Here is a 13,444-nt window from a genome sequence, read left to right as displayed (position 1 = left end):
CAGGGAGAGAGGGGGAAGGGCAGGGAGAGAGGGGGGAAGGGGCAGGGAGAGAGGGGGAAGGGGCAGGGAGAGAGGGGGGAAGGGGCAGGGAGAGAGAGGGGCGAAGGGGCAGGGAGAGAGGGGGAAGGGGCAGGGAGAGAGGGGGAAGGGCAGGGAGAGAGGGGGGAAGGGGCAGGGAGAGAGAGGGGGGAAGGGGCAGGGAGAGAGGGGGGGAAGGGGCAGGGAGAGAGGGGGGGAAGGGGGCAGGGAGAGAGGCAGGAGAGGGGGAAGGGGCAGGGAGAGAGGGGGAAGGGGCAGGGAGAGAGGGGGAAGGGGCAGGGAGAGAGGGGAAGGGCAGGGAGAGAGGGGGAAGGGGCAGGGAGAGAGGGGGAAGGGGCAGGGAGAGAGGGGGGAAGGGGCAGGGAGAGAGGGGGAAGGGGCAGGGAGAGAGGGGGAAGGGGCAGGGAGAGAGGGGGAAGGGGCAGGGAGAGAGGGGGGAAGGGGCAGGGAGAGAGGGGGGGAAGGGGCAGGGAGAGAGGGGGGAAGGGGCAGGGAGAGAGGGGGAAGGGGCAGGGAGAGAGGGGGGAAGGGGCAGGGAGAGAGGGGGGAAGGGGCAGGGAGAGGAGGGGGGAAGGGGCAGGGAGAGAGGGGGGAAGGGGCAGGGAGAGAGGGGGGAAGGGGCAGGGAGAGAGGGGGGAAGGGGCAGGGAGAGAGGGGGGAAGGGGCAGGGAGAGAGGGGGGGAAGGGGCAGGGAGAGAGGGGGAGGGGAAGGGGCAGGGAGAGAGGGGGGAAGGGGCAGGGAGAGAGGGGGGAAGGGGCAGGGAGAGGGGGGAAGGGGCAGGGAGAGAGGGGGGGGAAGGGGCAGGGAGAGAGGGGGGGAAGGGGCAGGGAAGAGAGGGGGGGAAGGGGCAGGGAGAGAGGGGGGGGAAGGGGCAGGGAGAGAGGGGGGAAGGGGGCAGGGAGAGAGGGGGGGAAGGGGCAGGGAGAGAGGGGGGGAAGGGGCAGGGAGAGAGGGGGGGGAAGGGGCAGGGAGAGAGGGGGGGGAAGGGGCAGGGAGAGGGGGGGAAGGGGCAGGGAGAGAGGGGGGGGAAGGGGCAGGGAGAGAGGGGGGGGGAAGGGGCAGGGAGGAGAGAGGGGGGGGAAGGGGCAGGGAGAGAGGGGGGGGGAAGGGGCAGGGAGAGAGGGGGGGGAAGGGGCAGGGAGAGAGGGGGGGGAAGGGGCAGGGAGAGAGGGGGGGGGAAGGGGCAGGGAGAGAGGGGGGGGAAGGGCAGGGAGAGAGGGGGGGAAGGGGCAGGGAGAGAGGGGGGGGAAGGGGCAGGGAGAGAGGGGGGGGGAAGGGGCAGGAGAGAGGGGGGGGAAGGGGCAGGGAGAGAGGGGGGGGAAGGGGCAGGGAGAGGGGGGGAGGGGCAGGGAGAGAGGGGGGGAAGGGGCAGGGAGAGAGGGGGGGGAAGGGGCAGGGAGAGAGGGGGGGGAAGGGGCAGGGAGAGAGGGGGGGGAAGGGGCAGGAGAGAGGGGGGGAAGGGGCAGGGAGAGAGGGGGGGGAAGGGGCAGGGAGAGAGGGGGGGAAGGGCAGGGAGAGAGGGGGGGAAGGGGCAGGGAGAGAGGGGGGGAAGGGGCAGGGAGAGAGGGGGGGGAAGGGGCAGGAGAGAGGGGGGGAAGGGGCAGGGAGAGAGGGGGGGAAGGGGCAGGGAGAGAGGGGGGGGAAGGGGCAGGGAGAGAGGGGGGGGAAGGGGCAGGGAGAGAGGGGGGGGAAGGGGCAGGGAGAGAGGGGGGGGAAGGGGCAGGGAGAGAGGGGGGGAAGGGGCAGGGAGAGAGGGGGGGGAAGGGGCAGGGAGAGAGGGGGGGAAGGGGCAGGGAGAGAGGGGGGGAAGGGGCAGGGAGAGGGGGGGAAGGGGCAGGGAGAGAGGGGGGGAAGGGGCAGGGAGAGAGGGGGGGAAGGGGCAGGGAGAGAGAGGGGGGGAAGGGGCAGGGAGAGAGGGGGGGAAGGGGCAGGAGAGAGGGGGAGGCAGGGAGAGGGGGGAAGGGGCAGGGAGAGAGGGGGGGAAGGGGCAGGGAGAGAGGGGGGGAAGGGGCAGGGAGAGAGGGGGGGAAGGGGCAGGGAGAGAGAGGGGGGGGAAGGGGCAGGGAGAGGGGGGGAAGGGGCAGGGAGAGAGTGGGGGGGGAAGGGGCAGGAGAGGGGGGGAAGGGCAGGAGAGGGGGGGGAAGGGCAGGAGAGAGGGGGGGGGAAGGGAGAGAGAGGGGGGGAAGGGGCAGGGAGAGAGGGGGGGGGGGGAAGGGAGAGCGGGGGGGAAGGGAGAGAGGGGGGGGAAGGGAGAGAGGGGGGGGAAGGGAGAGAGGGGGGGGGAAGGGAGAGAGGGGGGGGGAAGGGAGAGAGGGGGGGGGAAGGGAGAGAGGGGGGGGAAGGGAGAGGGGGGGAAGGGAGAGGGGGGGGAAGGGAGAGAGGGGGGGGGAAGGGAGAGAGGGGGGGGAAGGGAGAGAGGGGGGGAAGGAGAGAGGAGGGGGGGAAGGGAGAGAGGGGGGGGAAGGGAGAGAGGGGGGAGAGAGAGGGGGGAGAAGGGAGAGAGGGGGGGAGAAGGGAGAGAGGGGGGGAGAAGGGAGAGGGGGGGAGAAGGGAGAGAGGGGGGGAGAAGGGAGAGGGGGGGGAGAAGGGAGAGAGGGGGGGGAGAAGGGAGAGAGGGGGGGGAGAAGGGAGAGAGGGGGGGGAGAAGGGAGAGAGGGGGGGGAGAAGGGAGAGAGGGGGGGAGAAGGAGAGGGGGGGAGAAGGGAGAGAGGGGGGGGAGAAGGGAGAGAGGGGGGGGGAGAAGGGAGAGAGGGGGGGGGGAGAAGGGAGAGAGGGGGGGGAGAAGGGAGAGAGGGGGGGGGAGAAGGGAGAGAGGGGGGGGGGGGAAGGGAGAGAGGAGGGAGGGAAGGGAGAGAGGAGGGAGAAAGGAACTCACTAGAGATGCCAATAACACCCCAGGTGACAGACCAGGGAAAGGGGAAGGTTGGCGTTTGAGAGGGAGTGAGTAAGAGCTGAAGGTGAAATGGAGTTGCTTCGGGAGGCTGAGGCAGGAGGGAGAGAAAGAGATCACTGAGTAAAAGATTTGGGAGGTTCTTTATATAGAAACATAGAAGATAGGAGCAGGAGTAGGCCATTCCGCCCCTCAAGCCTGCTCCGCCATTCAATGAGATCATGGCTGATCATCCAAACTCAGTTCCCTGTTCCTGCCTTCTCCCCATGTCCCTTGATCCCTTTAGCCTTAAGAAACATATCCAACTCCACCTTGAATATATTTAATGAATTGGCCTCTGCTGCCTTCTTTGTTAGAGAATTCCACAGGTTCACCACTCTCTGGGTGAAGAAATTCCTCCTCATCTCTGTCCTAAATGGCTTAGCCCTTATCCTTAGACTATGACCCCTGGTTCTGAACTCCCCGACCATCGGGAACATCCTTCCAGCATCTAGTCCTGTTAGAATTTTATTAGTTTCGATGAGATCCCCTCTCATTCTTCTAAACTCCAGTGAGTATAAGCCCAATCGACCCAATCTCTCCTCATATGTCATTCCTGCCATCCCAGGTATCAGCCTGGCGAATCTTCGCTGAACTCCTTCCATGGCAAGAACATCCTTCCTCAGATAAGGCGACCAAAACTGCACACAATACAAGGTGTGGTCTCACCAAGGCCCTGTACAACTGCAGCAAGACATCCTTGTTTCTGTACTCAAACCCTCTCGCTACGTAGGCCAACATGCCATTTGCCTTCTTAACCGCCTGCTGCACCTGCATGCTTACTTTCAGCGACTGGTGCACAAGGACGCCCAGGTCTCGTTGCACTTCCCCTTCTCCCAATCTTTTGCCATTCAGATAATAATCTGCCTTCCTGTTATTGACACCAAAGTGGATAACCTCGCATTTATCCACGTTATATTGCATCTGCCATACTTCTGCCCAATCACCCAAACTGTCCAAATCATACTGGAGTTTCTCGGCATCCTCCTCACAGCACACACGCCCACCCAGCTTTGTGTCGTCTGCAAACTTGGAGATATTACATCTAGTTCCCTCGTCTAGATCATTAATATATATTGTGAAATAGCTGGGGTCCAAGGACCGATCCCTGCGGTACCCCACTAGTCACTGCCTGCCACTCGGAAAAAGAGCCATTTATTCCAACTCTACGCTTTCTGTCTGCCAACCAGTTCTCTATCGAAGTCAATACCTTGCCCCCAATCCCATGTGCCTTAATTTTACACGCTAATCTCTTATGCAGGACCTTATCAAAAGCCTTTTGAAAATCCAAATACACCACATCCACTGGTTCTCCCTTATCTATTTTACCAGTTACATCCTCAAAAAATTCCAGTAGATTAGTCAAGCACGATTTACCTTTTGCAAAGCCATGTTGACTTTGTCCGATCCGGTCACTTTTATCCAAGTGCTCTGCTATTACATCCTTTATAATGGACTCCAGCATTTTCCCTACTACCGATGTCAGGCTTACCGGTCTGTAATTCCCCGTTTTCTCTGTACCACCCTTCTTGAGCAGTGGGGTAACTTTAGCTACCCTCCAATCCATGGGTACTGTTCCAGAGTCTACAGAATTTTGGAAGATGACCAGCAATGCATCTACTATTTCTAGGGCCACTTCCTTAAGTACCCTAGGATGTAGATTATCAGGCCCTGGGGATTTATCGGCCTTCAATCCCATCAATTTCCCTAACACCATTTCCCTACAAATACTGATTTCTATCAGTTCCTCCCTTTCATTAGACCCTACGTTCCCCGACATCTTTGGGAGGTTGTGTGTGTCCTCCTTTGTGAAGACAGAACCAAAGTATGTATTTAATTGGTCTGCCATTTCTTTGTTCCCCATTATAAATTCCCCTCATTCTGACTGTAAGGGACCTACGCTTGACTTCACCAATCTTTTTCTCTTCACATATCTATAAAAGCTTTTACAGTCAGTTTTTATGTTCCGTGTAAGCTTACTCTCATATTCTATTTTCCCTTTCTTAATTAATCCCTTTGTCCTCCTTTGTTGAATCCTAAACTGCTCCCAATCCTCAGGTTTACTGCTTTTTCTGGCCAATTTATATGTCCTCTCCTTGGATCTTATGCTATCCCTAATTTCCCTTGTTAGCCACGGTTGAGTCACCTTTTTAAAAAAAAATTTATATAGAGGTCATGGAATTGAGTACCTTTGGGTGAGAGAGCCAATGCTCAGTGTGAGGATGAGAGAAGTGAGGAGGGTAAGCAAGTGAGTGGAGGGAGGGGAGTGCGAGTTCCGATCGAGGTTGAAATCATCAAGGATAAGTAAACGAGTTAGAATAACATTTCCCCTCCCCAGAGTTACCAGTAATACAACAGGCTGCATCTGCAAAGACTCAAGTGTTCAATACCATGTTAGAAATGGGTAGTTTAATTCAGACAGTGCAGAGCTCTCCTGTGCTTGGGGTTCCATGTTCCTCTCCCCACCCCACTTTCCTGAAGGCGTTGACTCACCTGTCCCACACAAAGACAGTCTGTAAGCAATCGGCCTTTGGGGAGAAGAGGAGGCGGAGTGATGACCAACGGTCCCCCGAATTTTTTTTATTGGCTCCTTTCACGGGATGCGCTGCACGTTCAAATTTCCGTGCATGCGCGGTTTTTCCCCATTCAAAAGCCAGTGACTGGCCTACGTGCGACTTCCAGATGGTTTCGTGGCCGCACTGCTTAATGGGAACATTGGTGATGACACAACCAATCCTGTTCTCAACCCATGTCCACACATTAGCATCTCACAGCAGCGTCACTGGGTAGTGATGAGCAGCAGGAGGCCAGTTACAACTTCTGATACATTCCAATATTACATGTGAACTTGCTCATTTTGTTATATTTCTCTAATTCATTCTACATTCAAATAATATGAAGTCACTTTGGTCGACTTTATAGGAGGAAGGTATGTGATGAAAATGAAACAGTCCCAGTACTCAGAGAATTAGCATTCAGTAACTGTTCATTCATTAGAATATGGCTCATGGCGATCTCTACAGTGGCCATTTTCTGAAGCAGTAACTGATTCCCAGCTACGTTAATCTATGCTTTGTTTAATTGGGATAATCTGATAAATATAACACCAGGTTTCCAATGACAGCACTTATCTCAAGGGAACAGGGCACTTCAAGATCAGTTTCAAGGTTGCAAAATGTGAAAAGATACTCTGATGGGCTAAGGAGACATAAATGCAGAGTCACTTACAGCCATGTCAGCAAGGGTCGATTCGAGAGGCTCTATCTAGAGTTATTGTAGAAAGCGCATGAGTGGGAGACCGAGAAAGAGCAAATGGGGAACGAGAGAAAAAAAGTGGTCGAGAGGTAGGAGAGGGCGAGATCAAGACAGACACACACAATGAATGAGTAATAGCAGCTAAAAGCACAACTTCCATTTCCTCTGGAATAGCTGTTGCTCTGACCATCGAGTACAGCTGTATTTTTACATTTCAGTTACAAGAACTCTCAACATTTCCCCATTCCTCCTGCTTCTGGAAAGTGTGCAGTTGACCCACCCTCACACCCCTGCCATTGTTGCTCCATAACTCTCCATAGGGAAGTGCGAGGGGGATGCCTGGGGCGGGGGGGGGGGGGGGGGGCGGGATTTGCACTTGGATTTTCTCACCCTTCTTGGAATACAGGAATGTACATGAATGAACCTGGACAGCCCAACCATGATGGACAGGGGGAAAATTAGAGGGCAACATAGCCCTGAACAGAGAAAGCCGAGTATGAACTTCCACTGAACACCTTTGTACCCAACCAGCCTGCGAATCCCAACATGTCTAGAACTATAGGGAGTGGGTCACAGGCTGCAGTTACAATGCTATCAAAATGGCAGCTGAGGTGGCAGTGTAACTCAGGGTCAGCCAAATGCACCAAAACCCCAGGATGTGACGCGCTTCTCCTGGAGGCTGTCTCCACTCAATCTACATTCCCACTCAGTGATCATATTTGCCTGAAAGGTGAAGAAAATGTGAATGATTGGCAATTCCCCGCTCAAAACTTATCGCAGCAGCGCATTTCAAATTACCACCTGCACGTGGGCGTGTCCAAGACCCAGGGACTGCATTATCAACTGAGGAACATTGGACCATTGAAGGAGTTACAAATAATTATAATAAAGTTTTATTACATTAAAGGCGCTACATAAATAAGTTGTTGTTGTTGCACCAAAATATAACAGAACGCAGCCACGCTCCTCTGCAGCAGTCTCCGAATGGCTGACGACAGATAGAATTTCAGTGTGACAGACTAAGAGCAGATGTGGGTCATCCCCTCAGCCTGTGAAAGTGCATCAGCAGAGTGTCTAAAGATTCAAAAATGCCGTGTAGGGCTTCAGCTGTCGGCTCAGTTCCATAATTCAGTTCACACACAGGGTTTGTGATGTGATATCCAGGGGCGGGCAGTACTTGGTTTGTGATGTGATATCCAGGGGCGGGCAGTACCTGGTTTGTGATGTGAGATATCCAGGGGCGGGCAGTACTTGGTTTGTGATGTGATATCCAGGGGCGGGCAGTACTTGGTTTGTGATGTGATATCCAGGGGCGGGCAGTACCTGGTTTGTGATGTGATATCCAGGGGCGGGCAGTACTTGGTTTGTGATGTGAGATATCCAGGGGCGGGCAGTACCTGGTTTGTGATGTGAGATATCCAGGGGCGGGCAGTACTTGGTTTGTGATGTGATATTCAGGGGCGGGCAGTACTTGGTTTGTGATGTGTGATATCCAGGGGCGGGCAGTACCTGGTTTGTGATGTGATATTCAGGGGCGGGCAGTACTTGGTTTGCGATGTGATATTCAGGGGCGGGCAGTACTTGGTTTGTGATGTGTGATATCCAGGGGCGGGCAGTACTTGGTTTGCGATGTGATATTCAGGGGCGGGCAGTACTTGGTTTGTGATGTGTGATATCCAGGGGCGGGCAGTACTTGGTTTGTGATGTGTGATATTCAGGGGCGGGCAGTACTTGGTTTGTGATGTGTGATATCCAGGGGCGGGCAGTACCTGGTTTGTGATGTGATATTCAGGGGCGGGCAGTACTTGGTTTGCGATGTGATATTCAGGGGCGGGCACTACTTGGTTTGTGATGTGTGATATCCAGGGGCGGGCAGTACTTGGTTTGTGATGTGATATTCAGGGGCGGGCAGTACTTGGTTTGTGATGTGTGATATCCAGGGGCGGGCAGTACTTGGTTTGTGATGTGTGATATCCAGGGGCGGGCAGTACTTGGTTTGTGATGTGATATTCAGGGGCGGGCAGTACTTGGTTTGTGATGTGATATTCAGGGGCGGGCAGTACTTGGTTTGTGATGTGATATTCAGGGGCGGGCAGTACTTGGGTTGTGATGAGATATCCAGGGGCGGGCAGTACTTGGTTTGTGATGTGTGATATCCAGGGGCGGGCAGTACTTGGTTTGTGATGTGATATTCAGGGGCGGGCAGTACTTGGTTTGTGATGAGATATCCAGGGGCGGGCAGTACTTGGTTTGTGATGTGAGATATCCAGGGGCGGGCAGTACCTGGTTTGTGATGTGAGATATCCAGGGGCGGGCAGTACCTGGTTTGTGATGTGAGATATCCAGGGGCGGGCAGTACCTGGTTTGTGATGTGATATTCAGGGGCGGGCAGTACTTGGTTTGTGATGAGATATCCAGGGGCGGGCAGTACTTGGTTTGTGATGTGTGATATCCAGGGGCGGGCAGTACTTGGTTTGTGATGTGATATTCAGGGGCGGGCAGTACTTGGTTTGTGATGTGATATCCAGTGGCGGGCAGTACTTGGTTTGTGATGTGATATTCAGGGGCGGGCAGTACTTGGTTTGTGATGTGATATCCAGGGGCGGGCAGTACTTGGTTTGTGATGTGATATTCAGGGGCGGGCAGTACTTGGTTTGTGATGTGAGATATTCAGGGGCGGGCAGTACTTGGTTTGTGATGTGATATCCAGGGGCGGGCAGTACTTGGTTTGTGATGCGAGATATCCAGGGGCGGGCAGTACTTGGTTTGTGATGTGATATCCAGGGGCGGGCAGTACTTGGTTTGTGATGTGATATTCAGGGGCGGGCAGTACTTGGTTTGTGATGTGAGATATCCAGGGGCGGGCAGTACCTGGTTTGTGATGTGAGATATTCAGGGGCGGGCAGTACCTGGTTTTCCATACCAAAACAATGCAAGCAACTCCACCTGAAGTTGCGGTGGCATAGTGGTTAGCACTGTTGCCTCACAGCGCCAGGGACCCGGGTTCAAATCCGGCCTCGGGTGACTGTGCAAACTCCACACAGACATTCTCCCCGTGTTTGCGTGGGTTTTCTCCGGGTGCTCCGGTTTCCTCCCACAGTCCAAAGATGTGCGGGTTAGGTTGATTGGCTATGATAAATTGACCCTTAGTGTTCGGGGGATTACATACGCGGGGTTACGGGGATCGGGTGGGATATGTGTCGGTGCAGGCTCAATGGGCCGAAATGGCCTCTATCTGCACTGTGGGGTTTCTGTGTGATTCTGTGAATTAGCAAAACTAAAAACATGTGTGGTGGGTGGGAAAGCTTGAAATACAAACAATCTAACGATTGGAGGGGTGATGCTCTCTGATGGTGAATGATTGGAAGGGTGATGCTCTCTGATGTCCAACGATTGATGGCCAATTCTACTTTACTGCGCAGGAGAAGCAGTCTGCCAATGATCGAAATTCTGCTCTCTGCATCCTTTTTTTTGAGAAACCATCTTCACAGACTCAGTGTAGTCTTTCTGTAACTCTAGCCCAGCACTTCAAATTGTGGAGCTCCTCACTTCTCTTGGCCTGCCCTTCCTCCTGTGGGCATTTGAAACCCAAGCTTGGTGTCACCCAATCACTACTACAGGTGGACCCTATTGACAATCCTCCCTTTTCAACCTTGGTGTGCCCTGCACCCTGGGCCTCAACTTTGGGGTCTCCATGTTATGAACAACGGTCCAGATTCTGGGGGTGAGGGGGTCCTGTTCAAGTGCTTAACTCATGGTCAAACTCATAGGATTTTCGTAGAGAACGACTTCACCATTAATTTCACATCAATAGTTTCCTCACTTGCACTTCCTGTTAGCACAGGCTGGCAGAGTAACACAAACTCTGTTTTCCTGTCCCTTTCCTCCAACTCCTCGGCCTGAACTTTGCAGGTGGCGTGATCAAGCAGCCTTTTTTCAAAAGCTGTTTTTCCTGAGAGCAGCAGCTAGTACTGGCGTGCTCAAAGTATTTTTTCCTCTCTGCTATCTGCTCTGTAATCTCCAGCAGCTGAGAACAGTTGAATTGTTTATCTACCTCCTTGTTTAAAATAAGCAATTATTCTGTGGAATATATTACAATCCCCTACTCCCCAACCTGACCCATTACAACTATTTGGGGCGAGTTTTGATTTGACTGCTCCCCAAAGGCACCACTTGGTGTAACACGAGTCATCCTGACCAGCCTTCGCTCACCCAGCAGAGGCAGCACTCAGCTGCTCCAATTGGTCTCGCCCTGGACTACAGAGACCAGTTCCTGCGCCTAACCTCTGCTGGAAAGAGTGAGTATATTTCAAAAATAGCGAGTGGTCTCCAGATTCTAAAGGTATTACAGCGTCGAGTTATGCAACTAACGTTACGCGATCATCCTCTGAACTCAAGGCAGCAGATAACACTCTGCTGCAGCAGTGCAGTTCCCGAAGAACGACAGACATCTTGCTAAAGGTGAGTAAAGGCAACTGTATTCACCTCCAGGCCCACAGAATTAGGTATTCATGATCCCTGAACCCACCCTCACCCAATCCTGTTTTTCTGCCAAGTAGCCCCTTCTGGTTAATAGCTGTATTGTCGCTGCTGCTGTGCCTCTTCCCCCACCAGTGTTTGTTAAATGCCCTGGCTGCTGGGCTACACTACTGGCTGAATTGTTCACAAGCTGGCCAGCCCATTCATCTCACTTCCCCTACCCACGGCTGTGCTTTCTACACCCGACCAGGGCTTCTGCCACTGCAAGGTCCAGCCCTCCCATTCACCCACCCCCACCCCAAAGCCATGTGGCAAACTAACGAAAAAGTCAATTCTCAGTGCTGCACTCTCTTGTCCCCAAGCGCAACAGGCTCGAGGGGCTGAATGGCCTCCTCCTGTTCCTGTGTAACTGGCTCGAAGGGCTGAATGGCCTCCTCCTGTTCCTGTGTAACTGGCTCGAGGGACTGAATGGCCTCCTCCTGTTCCTGTGTAACAGGCTCGAGGGGCTGAATGGCCTCCTCCTGTTCCTGTGTAACTGGCTCGAAGGGCTGAATGGCCTCCTCCTGTTCCTGTGTAACTGGCTCGAGGGGCTGAATGGCCTCCTCCTGTTCCTGTGTAACTGGCTCGAGGGGCTGAATGGCCTCCTCCTGTTCCTGTGTAACTGGCTCGAAGGGCTGAATGGCCTCCTCCTGTTCTCACTCTCCCCGATCTTCAATGCATTTTATTGACTGAAGCCCAGGTTTTCATTTAGTTAATACTGCTGATGTGTAATGGCTCTTTAAATTTATTTTGTTAAACTTTGTCAATCTCTTCAGTTTTCTTAATTGGTTTATCCTCACCATGACCCCCTTACTTCATGTTATTTATTTGGCAGATTTCTCCTCATTATGTGTAAAGCTGTTTAAAATTAATTAATTTCATCAGTTCATCTTTCCTCTTCCTGGACCTATTCTGCTTCTCACTTCCCCGTTGCAATTTCCCCCACCACGCAAGCCTGCCTCCGATATTACAGCTCCACCCCCAGCCCACGCAAGTCTGCCTCCGATATTACAGCTCCACCCCCAGCCCACACAGGTCTGCCTCCGATATTACAGCTCCACCCCCAGCCCACGCAAGTCTGCCTCCGATATTACAGCTCCACCCCCAGCCCACACAGGTCTGCCTCCGATATTACAGCTCCACCCCCAGCCCACGCAAGCCTGCCCCCGATATTACAGCTCCACCCCCAGTCCACGCAAGCCTGCCTCCGATATTACAGCTCCACCCCCAGCCCACAGGTCTGCCTCCGATATTACAGCTCCACCCCCAGCCCACACAGGTCTGCCTCCGATATTACAGCTCCACCCCCAGCCCACGCAAGCCTGCCCCCGATATTACAGCTCCACCCCCAGTCCACGCAAGCCTGCCCCCGATATTACAGCTCCACCCCCAGTCCACGCAAGCCTGCCTCCGATATTACAGCTCCACCCCCAGTCCACGCAAGCCTGCCTCCGATATTACAGCTCCACCCCCAGCCCACGCGGTCTGCCTCCGATATTACAGCTCCACCCCCAGCCCACAGGTCTGCCTCCGATATTACAGCTCCACCCCCAGCCCACGCAGGTCTGCCTCCGATATTACAGCTCCACCCCCAGCCCACGCAGGTCTGCCTCCGATATTACAGCTCCACCCCCAGCCCACGCGGTCTGCCTCCGATATTACAGCTCCACCCCCAGCCCACAGGTCTGCCTCCGATATTACAGCTCCACCCCCAGCCCACAGGTCTGCCTCCGATATTACAGCTCCACCCCCAGCCCACACAGGTCTGCCTCCGATATTACAGCTACACCCCCAGCCCACACAGGTCTGCCTCCGATATTACAGCTCCACCCCCAGCCCACGCGGTCTGCCTCCGATATTACAGCTCCACCCCCAGCCCACAGGTCTGCCTCCGATATTACAGCTCCACCCCCAGCCCACGCAGGTCTGCCTCCGATATTACAGCTCCACCCCCAGCCCACGCAAGTCTGCCTCCAATATTACAGCTCCACCCCCAGGTCTGCCTCCGATATTACAGCTCCACCCCCAACCCACACAGGTCTGCCTCCGATATTACAGCTCCACCCCCAGCCCACACAGGTCTGCCTCCGATATTACAGCTCCACCCCCAGCCCACACGGTCTGCCTCCGATATTACAGCTCCACCCCCAGCCCACACGGTCTGCCTCTGATATTACAGCTCCACCCCCAGCCCACGCAGGTCTGCCTCCGATATTACAGCTCCACCCCCAGCCCACGCAGGTCTGCCTCCAATATTACAGCTCCACCCCCAGCCCACGCAGGTCTGCCTCCAATATTACAGCTCCACCCCCAGCCCACGCAGGTCTGCCTCCAATATTACAGCTCCACCCCCAGCCCACGCAGGTCTGCCTCCAATATTACAGCTCCACCCCCAGCCCACGCAGGTCTGCCTCCGATATTACAGCTCCACCCCCAGCCCACGCAGGTCTGCCTCCAATATTACAGCTCCACCCCCAGCCCACGCAGGTCTGCCTCCGATATTACAGCTCCACCCCCAGCCCACGCAGGTCTGCCTCCAATATTACAGCTCCACCCCCAGCCCACGCAGGTCTGCCTCCAATATTACAGCTGTGCCCCTGACTGCCACCTGCAAACTGTGCCCAAGATAATCCTCTAGTTCCATTACTTCTCTATGTGGACACCACTGGCAAAGCTGGCATTTATTGCCCATCCCACAGCTT

Source organism: Somniosus microcephalus, chromosome 12 (assembly GCF_052327205.1).
Source record: "Somniosus microcephalus isolate GS21.2 chromosome 12, FLI_Smic_1.0, whole genome shotgun sequence".
Lineage (NCBI taxonomy): Eukaryota > Metazoa > Chordata > Chondrichthyes > Squaliformes > Somniosidae > Somniosus > Somniosus microcephalus.
The sequence above is the reverse complement of the archived record's forward strand: the minus strand, read 5'-3'. Positions refer to the sequence as shown.